The sequence below is a fragment of the Pundamilia nyererei genome, unplaced genomic scaffold (genome assembly GCF_000239375.1).
Source record: "Pundamilia nyererei isolate P.nyererei 1_Seehausen unplaced genomic scaffold, PunNye1.0 scaffold00071, whole genome shotgun sequence".
NCBI classification, from domain to species: Eukaryota; Metazoa; Chordata; class Actinopteri; order Cichliformes; family Cichlidae; genus Pundamilia; species Pundamilia nyererei.
In genome coordinates, this window is record NW_005187472.1 from 1,687,477 (window position 1) to 1,699,691 (window position 12,215).

General features: G+C 38.3%; 1 protein-coding gene across 7 annotated transcripts in view; it reads right to left on the reverse strand.

Moving 5' to 3' along the window:
* The window catches only part of gulp1a (GULP PTB domain containing engulfment adaptor 1a), a 94,195-nt gene that overhangs the window by 51,648 nt on the left and 30,332 nt on the right, over positions 1-12,215 (reverse strand). The window contains exons 1-2 of one of the 7 annotated variants that reach the window (XM_013911774.1): positions 9,920-9,982; positions 3,389-3,474 (exon numbers count right to left, since the gene is read on the reverse strand). The exons of 4 other annotated variants lie outside the window; for them this stretch is intronic. The gene's annotated coding sequence lies outside the window, so the exon portion shown is untranslated. Of the gene's footprint in view, positions 1-3,388; positions 3,475-9,919; positions 9,983-12,215 lie in introns of those variants that run through there. 2 more of the 7 variants (XM_013911773.1, XM_013911777.1) reach the window with 2 other exon arrangements.

Sequence of the window (12,215 nt, forward strand, 5' to 3'; positions counted from 1 at the left end):
GGGTGCATTTTCTAACTTTTTTAGACCGCCCAGAACAATCTACAATTGGTTCACTTCCTTGAATGCATGCAAGAGAGTTTCATTTCGTAAAATAGCGCATATGTGATTTAGGTGTGAGGGGAGCAGATTCTCTAGTTTAAGCTCCGATGGAGGAGCCTTGGTTCTGACTGGAAAGTAAATGTGAATTCCTGGGGAAAGGAAACAGCTGAGCAAGCACTGTATATCTGAAGGGGCATGGCAGCTTCTCCAGAGTGTTTGGATAAAGACTGTACAGATCTGTCTAGAGCCATCATCTAAAGCGATGATGAATTAATGCTTATACTGCATCCCAGCCAGCGACAAGTATGTCCACTGTTTTTGTCCAGCACTGGCATTTTCTCCCCTTTAATCGCTCCAGGTTTCACAATATTCAGACCCTCCAACGCTCTTCAAATAAAGCGAAAATTCAAGTTTAAAAGCACGATCATTTTGGACAGAAACCCATAGTGAGCAATGCAATACACAATAGCAGGTAGTCATTATATTTTCAATTGCCTCTGGATTGCAGGCATTTTTCACAGGAATTCAAACCCTCCTTTATTAGCGGTGACACACTCGTAAATCTTAAAGAAGGATTCATTTATGATCCAACTCTATCTCACCCCTGTTTCTGCATGATAAGACATTCTCCTGCTTCAACATAAAATCAAGCCAAAGTCATTTATACAAGGCCATATTTTACTGTTAGTAACTGCTCTAAAAGTACTGACTACATTAGAAAGCAGGGAAAGGATTATGTTTACGCTCACAAACACTCAAAAAGTCCTACAAGGCAAAGCACTCAATATGAACCAAAAGGTCAACAGAAGCTTAAATTGCTCTTATAAGATGAATGATTCACTTTTAAAATAAAAAGTCTCCAACTTTAATTCATAAGTAAGGTGCTGCCACAGAGGGATGCTACTCTAAAGTCTAGCTTTAAAAAAATAAATGCCAAAACCCATCAAAACTACAGCTTTACAGAAAGTCTTCTTCCTCTTTATCGTCATGTCCTGACTGTCTGCATATCAGACCCCATCTGCCCAGACTGTCTCCAAAATAATACCTTGCAGAGGTTTACACATTCACCTAACAAGACTGACTCCTGGGTCAGTCTCCGGAGGATACCCAAATCCCTTGGGGGCTGGGTCAGGAAGTGATCCCATCAGAACAAGGAAGCAGCCTAAATGTCTGTGAAGGTTCTCAGTCATCCAGGTCATCGTATTCTAAGTAGCTTTAGGCTGCTTGCAGTATTTGTTTAGACTTTTTAGCTCAAAGAGTAAGAAAGCTTGGTTGTAAAAGCTTTTCTCTTGGGATCATGATTTTATCTTTGATTTTTACTGAAGAATACTGATAATAGAAATGAATATTAAAAGAAAAAAAGAGAAAGAAAAGAAAGAGCTCTAAGACTAACTTGCATCTTATCTGGAGGCCACCAGATAGTGATAGCTGTGGTTGTAAAAAAAATCTCCAGTCCTACAGAAGCATACAGGAGAGCAGCTTTCTGACCTCACCTCTGTAAACACTCATTTTGTGCCACAGCGAATAGAAAAGGTTCTACTTTGTAAATGGCAAATAGACTGGTTCTCAAGTAGTGCTTGTCAACTCTACTTGATCACTCAAAGCACTTTATACAACATCTCTTTCACCTGTTCATACAATCACTTTTTTCTGTGCTTTTTCTACCCAAGTGCTTTCTGTCTATTCATTCATACTTCAATAAAGGCATCAGAGGACAAAATCCCAAGGATACTTAGGCATGCAGGACGGAGCAGGATGGCTAATGATTTGTCAATCCCAAACCAGTTACAGTCAGACCCTGTGCAAAATGGGAGAAGTTACTGTCTCAGTGGTTCTGGCCCTACTGTTACTTTTATTTACTCATGCCTATACCGAACATTTATTATCCCCCAAAGAGTTACGACTCACCCTAATCCCCTAAAGACAACCCAGTCAGAGGCGTTGAGAGGAGGGCTTATTTTTGTGGAATTGCCTTAAAGTATTCTCACAAAAAACAAAAAAAATATCTAGTGCCTCTCAATAAATAAATTGCAGCCAAGTTTCACCTCAGCTAATCTGAGTCACTGAACTTGAGCTCTTGGTTGCGTTTGTAGTGGCAGCATCATTTTTACAGTTCAGTAACAGTTCAGACCTGCTTGCAGGGTGCTGATCAGAACTAACAACCACTCCAAGGAATCCAGTTTTGCTGAGTGAGCTGTAAGGGGTATATTTAGGTGTCACTAGTACTAATTGTCATCTATCAGTGTAAAGTGGACCCATGCTAGCATAAGCTGATAATTTAGCACTCTACCCTCTTGTTCAAATACGGCCAAGTATGATTCCCAAAAGACAAAATGAAAGCAGGTATAATGCCATAGTTGAGTCTTCAAAAAAAACAAAAAAAAAAAAACAGGTGACTTCCCAGTGGATATATCCAACTTTTATAGGCAGTCTATGATTTGAACACACAAGAGGATTTAATATAAACAGTTCATCATCCAGAGGTAATAAAAGTTGACTAATTAATAAATTGGTACTTGTGGTTTGGACAACATCTAACAAGCTACAGCTTATATTAGTAATGACAGCTCACGGCGGCTGCTCATCACAGTAAACCAACATAGTTTGTGGCAGGCAGGTTCTCCGACTGAGCAGCAGTCACAAACATTGCCTGAGCATGAGAGATGAAGAGATTTGTCACTGTAAATGCAGCTGATAGGAATGCAAACAACGTCTAAGCTGACTAAACCTGGCGTTAAACAAAAACTGAAGCAGAACAGTTCATGAACAAGTATTATCAATACGCAATTAAGTCGTTTCCAAATCTGCACAGCAATAAAAATGCAGCTTATTTTACTTCGACGTCAGTTCATATATTTTGTGACTTACAGGTGTGCATTTGAGAGGGTTTCAAAAACTTCTGGGAACCACTGACCTAGAATATATGGACAGCAACATAACAATGTATATCATTCTATAATATTTTCCAGCACTGCATGAATTTGAAAGATGTGCTTCTAAAGGAAAAAAGAATCAAAATGTCACCGGTGAGCATAAATACATTTTTTTAAGAAAGATAAAAGAACATGGCATCGGACTGTCGCCTCACTCCTGTCTGCGTTTATCACAAAGCAGCGGAACCATGACGAGAATATACACAGCTGAATTATGTGTCAGAGCTGTAGGTGTGATTGCTACCATATGCCATCTACCGTCTCCCACAGTCACAGTGATATTCACTGTTCAGAACAATAAGCACGTGCATTAGCAGGATCTCAAAGGAAGAGGATTGAAGCATGCTGTATAACCATGACGACACATAATTATAACTTCACAGACAGCTCGGAAGATAGCTGATAATGTTTCTTACTGTTACTGTAGACTATTGATGTTCAGGTGTTTTTGTTGTGAGTCACTCATCTAAAGGCTGATGGCTGCTCATTAGTGCTGCATCATCTGTAAATAGAAAGAAATAAGAAAAAAACCACTTAAGACTCAAGCTTTCAGAGATGAAAGATTATTCCTGCAGGTCTACTCTCTGATTACATCAAGCAGAAATCCATATCTTTGCATCTAAGACTCTTTCCCCGTATCCAGGTGATCCTCAATTCTTTAAGTTACCTAGCTGACAACTTAGCATGCAACCCTTTCAATTAAACAAAACACACATGCACGAGCGGCTGACATGAGTGGCTGTCTACATCAATACAAAGCCATGGAGGAAGAAGGAAAAGTTTAAACTTAGGCTGCACACATCCAATGCAAATCCTTCCAATACCCTTGATAAGTAAGAAAAATGCATGTACTGTGATTGTCCAAAAGACCATTGTGAGCAGTCAGGGGAAAAGTCATAAATGAAAAAATATATATAAATAATACAATCAGTGCATACATAGACTGTACAAGCATAGTTATTATAGGTGCTGACTTAGCTTCCAGTGCAATCAAGCACCTTGAATTTTGTCTCATTTCTCATTTCCAATGCTATAAAGTATTTTTATTCATTCAGACTACTGGATTTATAGCACCGACCCAGCTGTAGAGATTTGTTGGTCTTTGGTGTTTATCAATGGTTTAAAGAAGGCAGACACATTGATCACTCACTCTCAAAAATAAAAAGTAAGAAAAAAAAAAATCAATGCTGCACTGATCTGGCAATCAGAAAACGAAAGCTGTATGATGGCTGAACCCATTTTATACACTCTGATGCAAGTTTTGTCTTTACAAGTAGCACAATCTCCAACTTCATACCTTCTACAACAATCCCAGTCTGAGTTAAAGAAAACAAAGTATCGAGTTTTTAGCCAACTTTACAGCCAGTAAGAAAAAAAAGATGAAAAATACACTCATAACAAACTAACCCTTTAAAGATGAATGATACCCGTCTGCACTCTGCAGTGATTACATTAAGCAGACATCTATATATTTCTTCCTTGTCCATCTACATGTTGTGTATTAAAACAATCTAAGAAAAGCAATTTATAGACTAAAGCATTTAAGACTGCTTTTCTCACTGTGTTGAAATCATCCAAGTCATACAGAGGCTCTTCACAGTAATTTATTGGTAGGTGGAAGGCAATAAGCAACCCCTGGGGTGTAAAAAATACTAATAATAATGAGAACAAACACTGCAATCAGTCAATAAGGATATAACTGAAAAAGTGGGTGAAATATATTTTTATTACATTAGTTCGTGCCTGATGAATGAGGTGCAGACTTAGCTCATGGTGTAATCAAGCACCATGAGCCTGGTCTCATGTCCAATACCTTAAACTATTTTTATTCATTCAGACTATTGGATTTACAGCACCGTCCCAGCTATAGAGATTTGTGGGCCTTCAGTGTTTATTAATGGCTTAAAGAAAGCAAACAAACACACTGATCAATCACTCTCAAAAATGCAATGTTGAAAAAACCAGGGAAAAATCAATGATATGCTTGTGTGGCACTCAGAAACCAAAAGCCATATGACAGCTGAGCCCATTTACTAGAACGCCACGTCTGCTTTGCCTTTATAAGATCTGCAATCCCAAGTTTCTTCTAAAGTGAATCTTGTTTTTACATTTTATCACAGAAGTGGAGATTCTATCAAACCTTCACTGTACTGTGACATTTTTCAGCATGATATCAGAGTTCAAATTAGCACTTCAGAAAGGACACACTCGAGATTAAAGTGTGCTGTCTGCACATTTGATAAATGAGGGCCAAAGTTTTCTATTATGTGTTAGCCTGTAGTAATGCATAGTTATCATAAAAGTGCCTGAGGAATTTGTGGGGAAATGACATTCAGAGATAGATTTAAAGGGCACAGACTGTGGAAGGTGTTGCATTAATTTGAGCTAGGTGACTTCCCCCTGTGAGATTTTGTTGATATATACACTGCTGGATATGGAAATACAGGTTTTGCAATTTTAAAGTCAGCATGTGAGGCATTTCTGGCAACACAGATGATACAATAGTCAGCGTACTGTATGAGGTCAGACCTCGAGCAACACTAATAATATGTTAGAGCAACCTTCTTGCTAGACTTCTGACCTTAATTTGTAAATATGTGAGAAGATAAAGAAGCCATATCATAGACACGATAAAACAAAATAAATTTCAAATAGTTAATGTAGTTTGGAACATTGAACGATAAGATTTCTCATTTCGGCACATTTAGTGAGAGGAAATTTTACACTGTCCAGCTATTGAGACCATATAGTCAAAAAGAGCAGCTAAGCTTTTAGTATTATTATGTTTCAGCAGTACATATATCTTTGCATCGTATGTATGCTATGTATATCCATCCATTCGCTTCCGCTTATCCTTTTCAGGGTCGCGGGGGGCGCTGGAGCCTATCCCAGCTGTCATAGGGCGAGAGGCGGGGTACACCCTGGACAGGTCGCCAGTCTGTCGCAGGGCCAACATACAGGGACAGACAACCATTCACACTCACATTCACTCGCACATTCACACCATTCACACAATGGCAATTTGGATTTTCCAATTAATCTATCCCCTCAAGCTGCATGTCTTTGGACGGTGGGAGGAAGCCAGAGTACCCGGAGGGAACCCACGCAAACATGGGGAGAACATGCAAACTCCACACAGAAAGACCCCGGCCTGATGTTGGAATTGAACTCAGGGCCTTCTTGCTGTGCGGCAACAGTGCTAACCACCGTGCCACCGTGCCGCCCTGCTATGTATATATAAATAGAAAATAAAAAAGGGCTTCAAGTCCAACCTTGTGGTACACCACAGGTAATGTGAGCTACAGGTGATGAACTGTTACCCATGTTGACAGAACTTGGACTTTTGAAGTAAGCTAACAAAAGCAAAGTGGATAAAGATAAAACTATCCATAGCACAGAGGCAGCCAAAAACCAGAAGCCTCGGTATGAGCAATGGATCAAAGAATTTACGAGGGAAACTACAGAGATGAGTGAAAAAAAGAAAAGGGTTATTGTCTTTTATCTGTTGAAGTTATAAACATAACAGAAAGTGATGTAACTGCTTTTTTTTTGGCAAGGTAAAATATGCCAGGCAAAGGTGGGAGCACAGCAGCTCACTGTCAGTTAATTAACTGTAGCTCTTATCAGCAGCAGAGCACTTCATTTTGGATTATTTAAGCGAGAGATCCTGTAGCTTACTCTGGTTTATAAAGTTTAATCATTACATTTATTATGAAAATATTTTGCATTGAAGAAAAGTACATTTTTTGTTTGTATATGCTATCAGTTTTATATACAAAGAAAATCAAAATGTGCAAAAAGTGGTACGGGCAGGTTAAACTTACAAAACAATGGAATGGGTCAAGAAAATTCCAATTGGTGCATCTCTACTGTAAAGTAAAAGAATAAAGCAAAAGAAATACATTAAATACATTAAATATATCAAAAAGACAGACATTATATATGATTTTATTCATATGTACCTTCAGTGAAACGCAATGTCTTTTTTTTAGCTTTTGACTTTGTAACTAAATCTCAACATTGATTCAATTTCTTGATTAGTGGTTTTCTATCTGTTGTGGGTGGTTTCACAGTTACAGGTAATACCATATTTGGGGCATAAATTGGTATCACCCAATATATACAGACCAATGGTATATTTATTTATATTTTAAGTAATAGATTTTATGCATTTCATTATCTGAAACTATATGACCACCTAGAAGGACACCAACAACTATACTTGTAGTTGATAAGAATACTTTACAGTCATTTTATCTGATAAGTTGTCTATAATGTTTCATAATGACTGGGATTGATGTCACGTGAAAAATCTCACACTAAAAGTGCAGAGTTTGAGTGTTTGACTTATTGCTCTCATCTATGCACACTGGTGGCATGTGAAGTTCTGCCAGAAACCTCTATGTATTTCTTAGTACTGCAAGTCCACCGTTCTATCACAATGTATCAGGAAAAGTCCATTTTTGCCATACAGAGAAACAAAAACAAAAACTTCATCATGAAAACCTGCACTAGTTTAGATAAGGAAAAGTTTCAGAGACGAAAAAGAGATGTATGTCTTCTCTTAGATTCAAAACTCAAAATCCAAGCCCTCTCTCCTCTCTTAAAATCTAATCCTTCCCTTCTCCATGTTGCCATTTCCATCTCAGCAAAAACAAAGGTGACATGATCAAATTTATCCCCTCTCCAGCTGAGAAATAATGCAAAATGGATTTTCTTCAGCAATACTTTCTCACCTTTCTGGCTTCCCACAGTGTGTATTATACTGAATAACAGTGGTGAATGGAATAACAAACAGACTGTCATTTCCATATCCCCTCAAGCACTAAGTTTATGTTTCAGAAATGTGGCTTTACAAAACAGAGAGTGGAATCTTATTAAGGAAACAGGTGTTTAGGTTGTAACGGTTACCATCAAATTTACTTTAAATGTAGGTTGTAAACAGTCCAGTTATTTAAATTAAAAGCGATATCTACCAAGGAGGCAATTCAGTACCCTGCACAAAAAATGTTAAAAAAAAAAAAAAAAGAGCCTACAATGACAGGCTTCAGTCTGAGCATGTTGGTAAAGCACGTGCAGGAATATGACAGAGGATCACGGCACCATTCTGATGAAATTAATTTATTCTGCTCCTCCTCATTAGGAGAAAGCCAATCACCCAAAAATCATAATTAAGATATGATGACAGCGAGAGGCTTGAAGTCACAAGGACAGGGGTGGGTGACTTGTTATGAAAGAGCGAGGTCTGCTGGATTAATCCTCTTAGGCAAGTTTTGACAGCTAGGCAGAAAGTGGACTCAAAAACAAACTATGAAACACGCCTTGATCTGGAATTCCAAGTAAAGTCAAGTTTATTCATATGGTCCAATATTAAACATGACTCAAAGGGACTTAGAGGCTCAGGACATGAACCCGGCTCAACTTTTTTAAGAGAAGAAAAAACTTCCAAAAGAATACAAAGAGAAAGTATTCATACGAGTATAATCACACAAGAGGATTACAATTAGTGCAATAGTAAATCTGACACGGTATATTTCATCTAATCAAGTCAGAGTGATATGCCCCATGGAGGAATGAAACAAGTCAAATTAAATCTTGCAATAACTTCTTCAAAATATGCCAGAAGCTGTTGACCACCAGACAGACAAACAAGTGGATAAAGTAATTGCGGAGGATGTGTGTTTCTAAATGGTTGAGGTCATGGTGGGGTAGCATCTACCATCCTGACCCATATAATAATCCTCTTTCAAAAATAAACTCTTCTAAACGTATCGAACCCTTTTTCTCCCTCTGGGCTCCATAACGAAAGTTTCCTGATAGCAAAACACCATCATGTGAGCAGCAGCACAGATCCAGTACCAAACATGCTGGAAGTGGTAGATAAGAGAGAGGATATCCAGATAGCACCAGACTGGCTCTAGCCCATCTCACTTCCTGAGGGGCAGGACTCTGCGTACGCTGGGCAGATGTCAAGGTTTTAGTACAGAATGTGCAAGCTGGCATTAACATCTTGAAACCTGCAGTGTTCTGACCCAAACACAGAAACTTCAGACAGCTTTCGACAGCTTTCTTGGAAGCGTTTGAGAAAAAAGCCAGTGCAGGGACTCTGTGACTTGTAGGCTTTTTAAATGGCTCATTTTTCATGCTACATTAGGGTTTCCACAGCATTAAATGACAACGGGAAAAGATTATGTATGTGTGCTTTAAATAACACCACTATGAATTGATACAGAATACCATATGAAGCTTTATGGGATGCTGTAATAGAGATCATGGCTTAATAACGGTTTTAATTTTATATCTTTGATGATTAGATCACTGATAATCCCAGTAATGGAACTGTCATTCATGTTTATACTATTCATATGAAAGTGGGTCACAATTTATTTTGGCTGGGACAGAATTTTTGTCACCAGTTTTTGCAAAGATGGTACTGGATACACTTGTTCACTGGAGCCAAGGAGAAGAAGAAAAACACGTAATTAGAAATGAAATATCCCTTATTTGTTGGTATTACAAAGGCGAGATGAAAACAAATGCTCTAGGTAAAGCATAACAGACAATAAAATTGGCTTCAAAAAATTTGGCCATCAGCCATTATCAATGTTTTAATCAGACACATTGCTAGCACCCTGTTACCAATGAACAGATGCGGTAGACTGTTATCATAAATTCCAATCAATGATAAACACAGCAAAGCAGATTATGCAGACATGTAAAGAGAATTATGTGAACAAGTCCAGTTGTAATTGTTATTGTAAAATGATTTACGTATGAAAGGTTTAGTTTAAGCTCTTTCAAACCATAAACAAGTAGTTTATTTTAACTAAACCCAACCAATGCCAAACTTAACACCATAAAAAAACAACAATAAAAGTAAAGAGTAGGGAAAACCACAAGTTAAAAAACCAGGCAAGGAAAATTACAAAGATGGGTCTTAGACTCACATGCTCAGTTGAAGGTTGAACTGAATATACTTCCTAATGGAGACTAATGCCATTTCAAAGCAGAAACACTCCCACATGCTTATCAGGAGTGAAAACAGCTGGTGGTACTGGCCATTTAATGAGCTGGTGAAAATCTGTAAGAAGAATCAGCCTTTCTCAGCAGCATTTTTTTAGCAAATCCCAGCTTGTTTGGAAGTTAGGGACAAAGGGCATGACCAGTCATGATACTGTTTCTCTGGCGCAGATGGCTTTAAGCGTGGTAGATTGAGGCTGGACATTTCAACCTCAAAAGAGCCCTGTTTGACTGAGCCACGTTGCATTTACTTCTGTAGTTTATGCAACAATAAAGCAAGCACAAGCATGTCTGAGAGCGAGAGCCGTATGTCAGCATGCAATGACGATATAGTATCTAAACTGCTATTGTTTAAAAAGGGAGCTACTTTAACAACCTCCAACAATACACAAGAAAGCTGTTCCTGCTAAAGGTGAAAACAACAAACTTGTTTCCCCACTTGAGCCAAAAACACACCATTCAGTACACCCAGGCTACGAGGGAGGAGATACTAGCAGCTGGCAACCCAAACCAAAAGATGCACATCACTGAGCATTACTGGAGCACTCACAAGCTCGATTCCATATGACTGGAAGAGCAAACAGTGGGTGGAAATTACTGATGAAGTAACACGGTGGAAAAGCAGGGCTTTAAGAAGCTGGTTAAATGCTTAACTCAAGGGAAAACATCCCAGGTGGAAAATATGTTTGTTTTATTATGTGACAATGTTGTGCCAGCTCCTGAAGAGTTAAAGGGTTAAGTTAGTGTTAAACTGCTTAATAGTAGTAGGATCATTGTACTGTTGCTTAAAAGTAAACACTACCTAGGCACTTTTTGTGCGTACACTGACTTATGTTGTGTCACTGGATATAATGCGATGTCACTAATGTTGCACAATATTGCTGCTGGTGCTGGCTCCTTGTATCAATATAAATCCCACTTTAAATGAGTTACTGTCACCAGTGACAGAAGCGTATTGGAAAAGAAGGACAGAAAATGCCCTTTATTTACTCATAAACGCTGCTGCCTGCGAACTCCGAGCATCAATAAAACATTCAGCTCTTTCCTTTTTTCTACATCATGAAATTTCAGTACTGCAAATTTTCTTTATCTCATTTTGAGGCGATATTGCCCATCGTGAAATATGTTATTGCATGTTATTCTTCTTTTGAACAGCCATTATTATTAATAAGTAGAAAAAAGGACCTTAAAGATAATTATTTTAAACTACTCTGAAATAACCACTCATGTCCAAACATCAGTGTATTTGGTTGAAGATATACACATTAAAGTTACAACAGGGCCGAGCCACACTTTCATGTAGTACCACTTTCTACCACAAGATACTGTAGCAAGTCAACTAACAACACATCGTGGGTGGTATGGGGAAGGAAATTCTTTTGAAGAAATGGGGGTGGAGCTTGAAAGAAATAAGTGTTAAATAAATAAAAAACAAAACAATTAAAAATAAAATACCTCACACAGTCCCTGGTGAAATGCTGCCCCCAGATGGTGAAAGTTTTAGTTAATGCCACAGTGTTTAAAAACAGCTAGCAAATGCACAATTAAATCCCATTCCCAAGATTTGGGATACATATGAGCAAGTTCAGTGCAGTGCAGTGGAAGCGGATGATCTGCTGTAAGAACACCTGTAAGAAGACGATGAGCAAGGAAAGTACATGGGAAATACAAGAATTAGAACCATTTTTCACCACAACAGAGATCACAACTCCAACTGTGACCCAGAAGAAGCAAGTGTTAGATGGATGCATGTGCACATGAAGATTAAACATGGATGCACCCAGGTATTCATGGGAGTACCGGTATACGCACATAACGGCAGATGTAAATCCTGCTTTGCAATCTCTCCTTAGAAACACAGCTCAAGCTTTATGCTGATTAGCATCTATTTCACGTCATGGTGTTTACAGCAGTTTGTGTTGATTTTGTATTTGTTTGAGTTGAATCGTCCAGTAAATTATTGGCAGAAAGGTGGCAAAAATGTTCAGTGTGTAAATACCACTGGGAGGGGAAAATTGAGTTTAGCATATAATGAATAAAACAAGGTCTGAATAAGTCATTTGAAAATGGAGAAGTACTTAAGAGATGGGAATTGTTTTTTTATCATTATATTATACTGAATCCCACAAGATCTACCAGCAAAACACACACACACACACACACACACACACACACACACACACACACACACACACACACACACACACACACACACACACACAC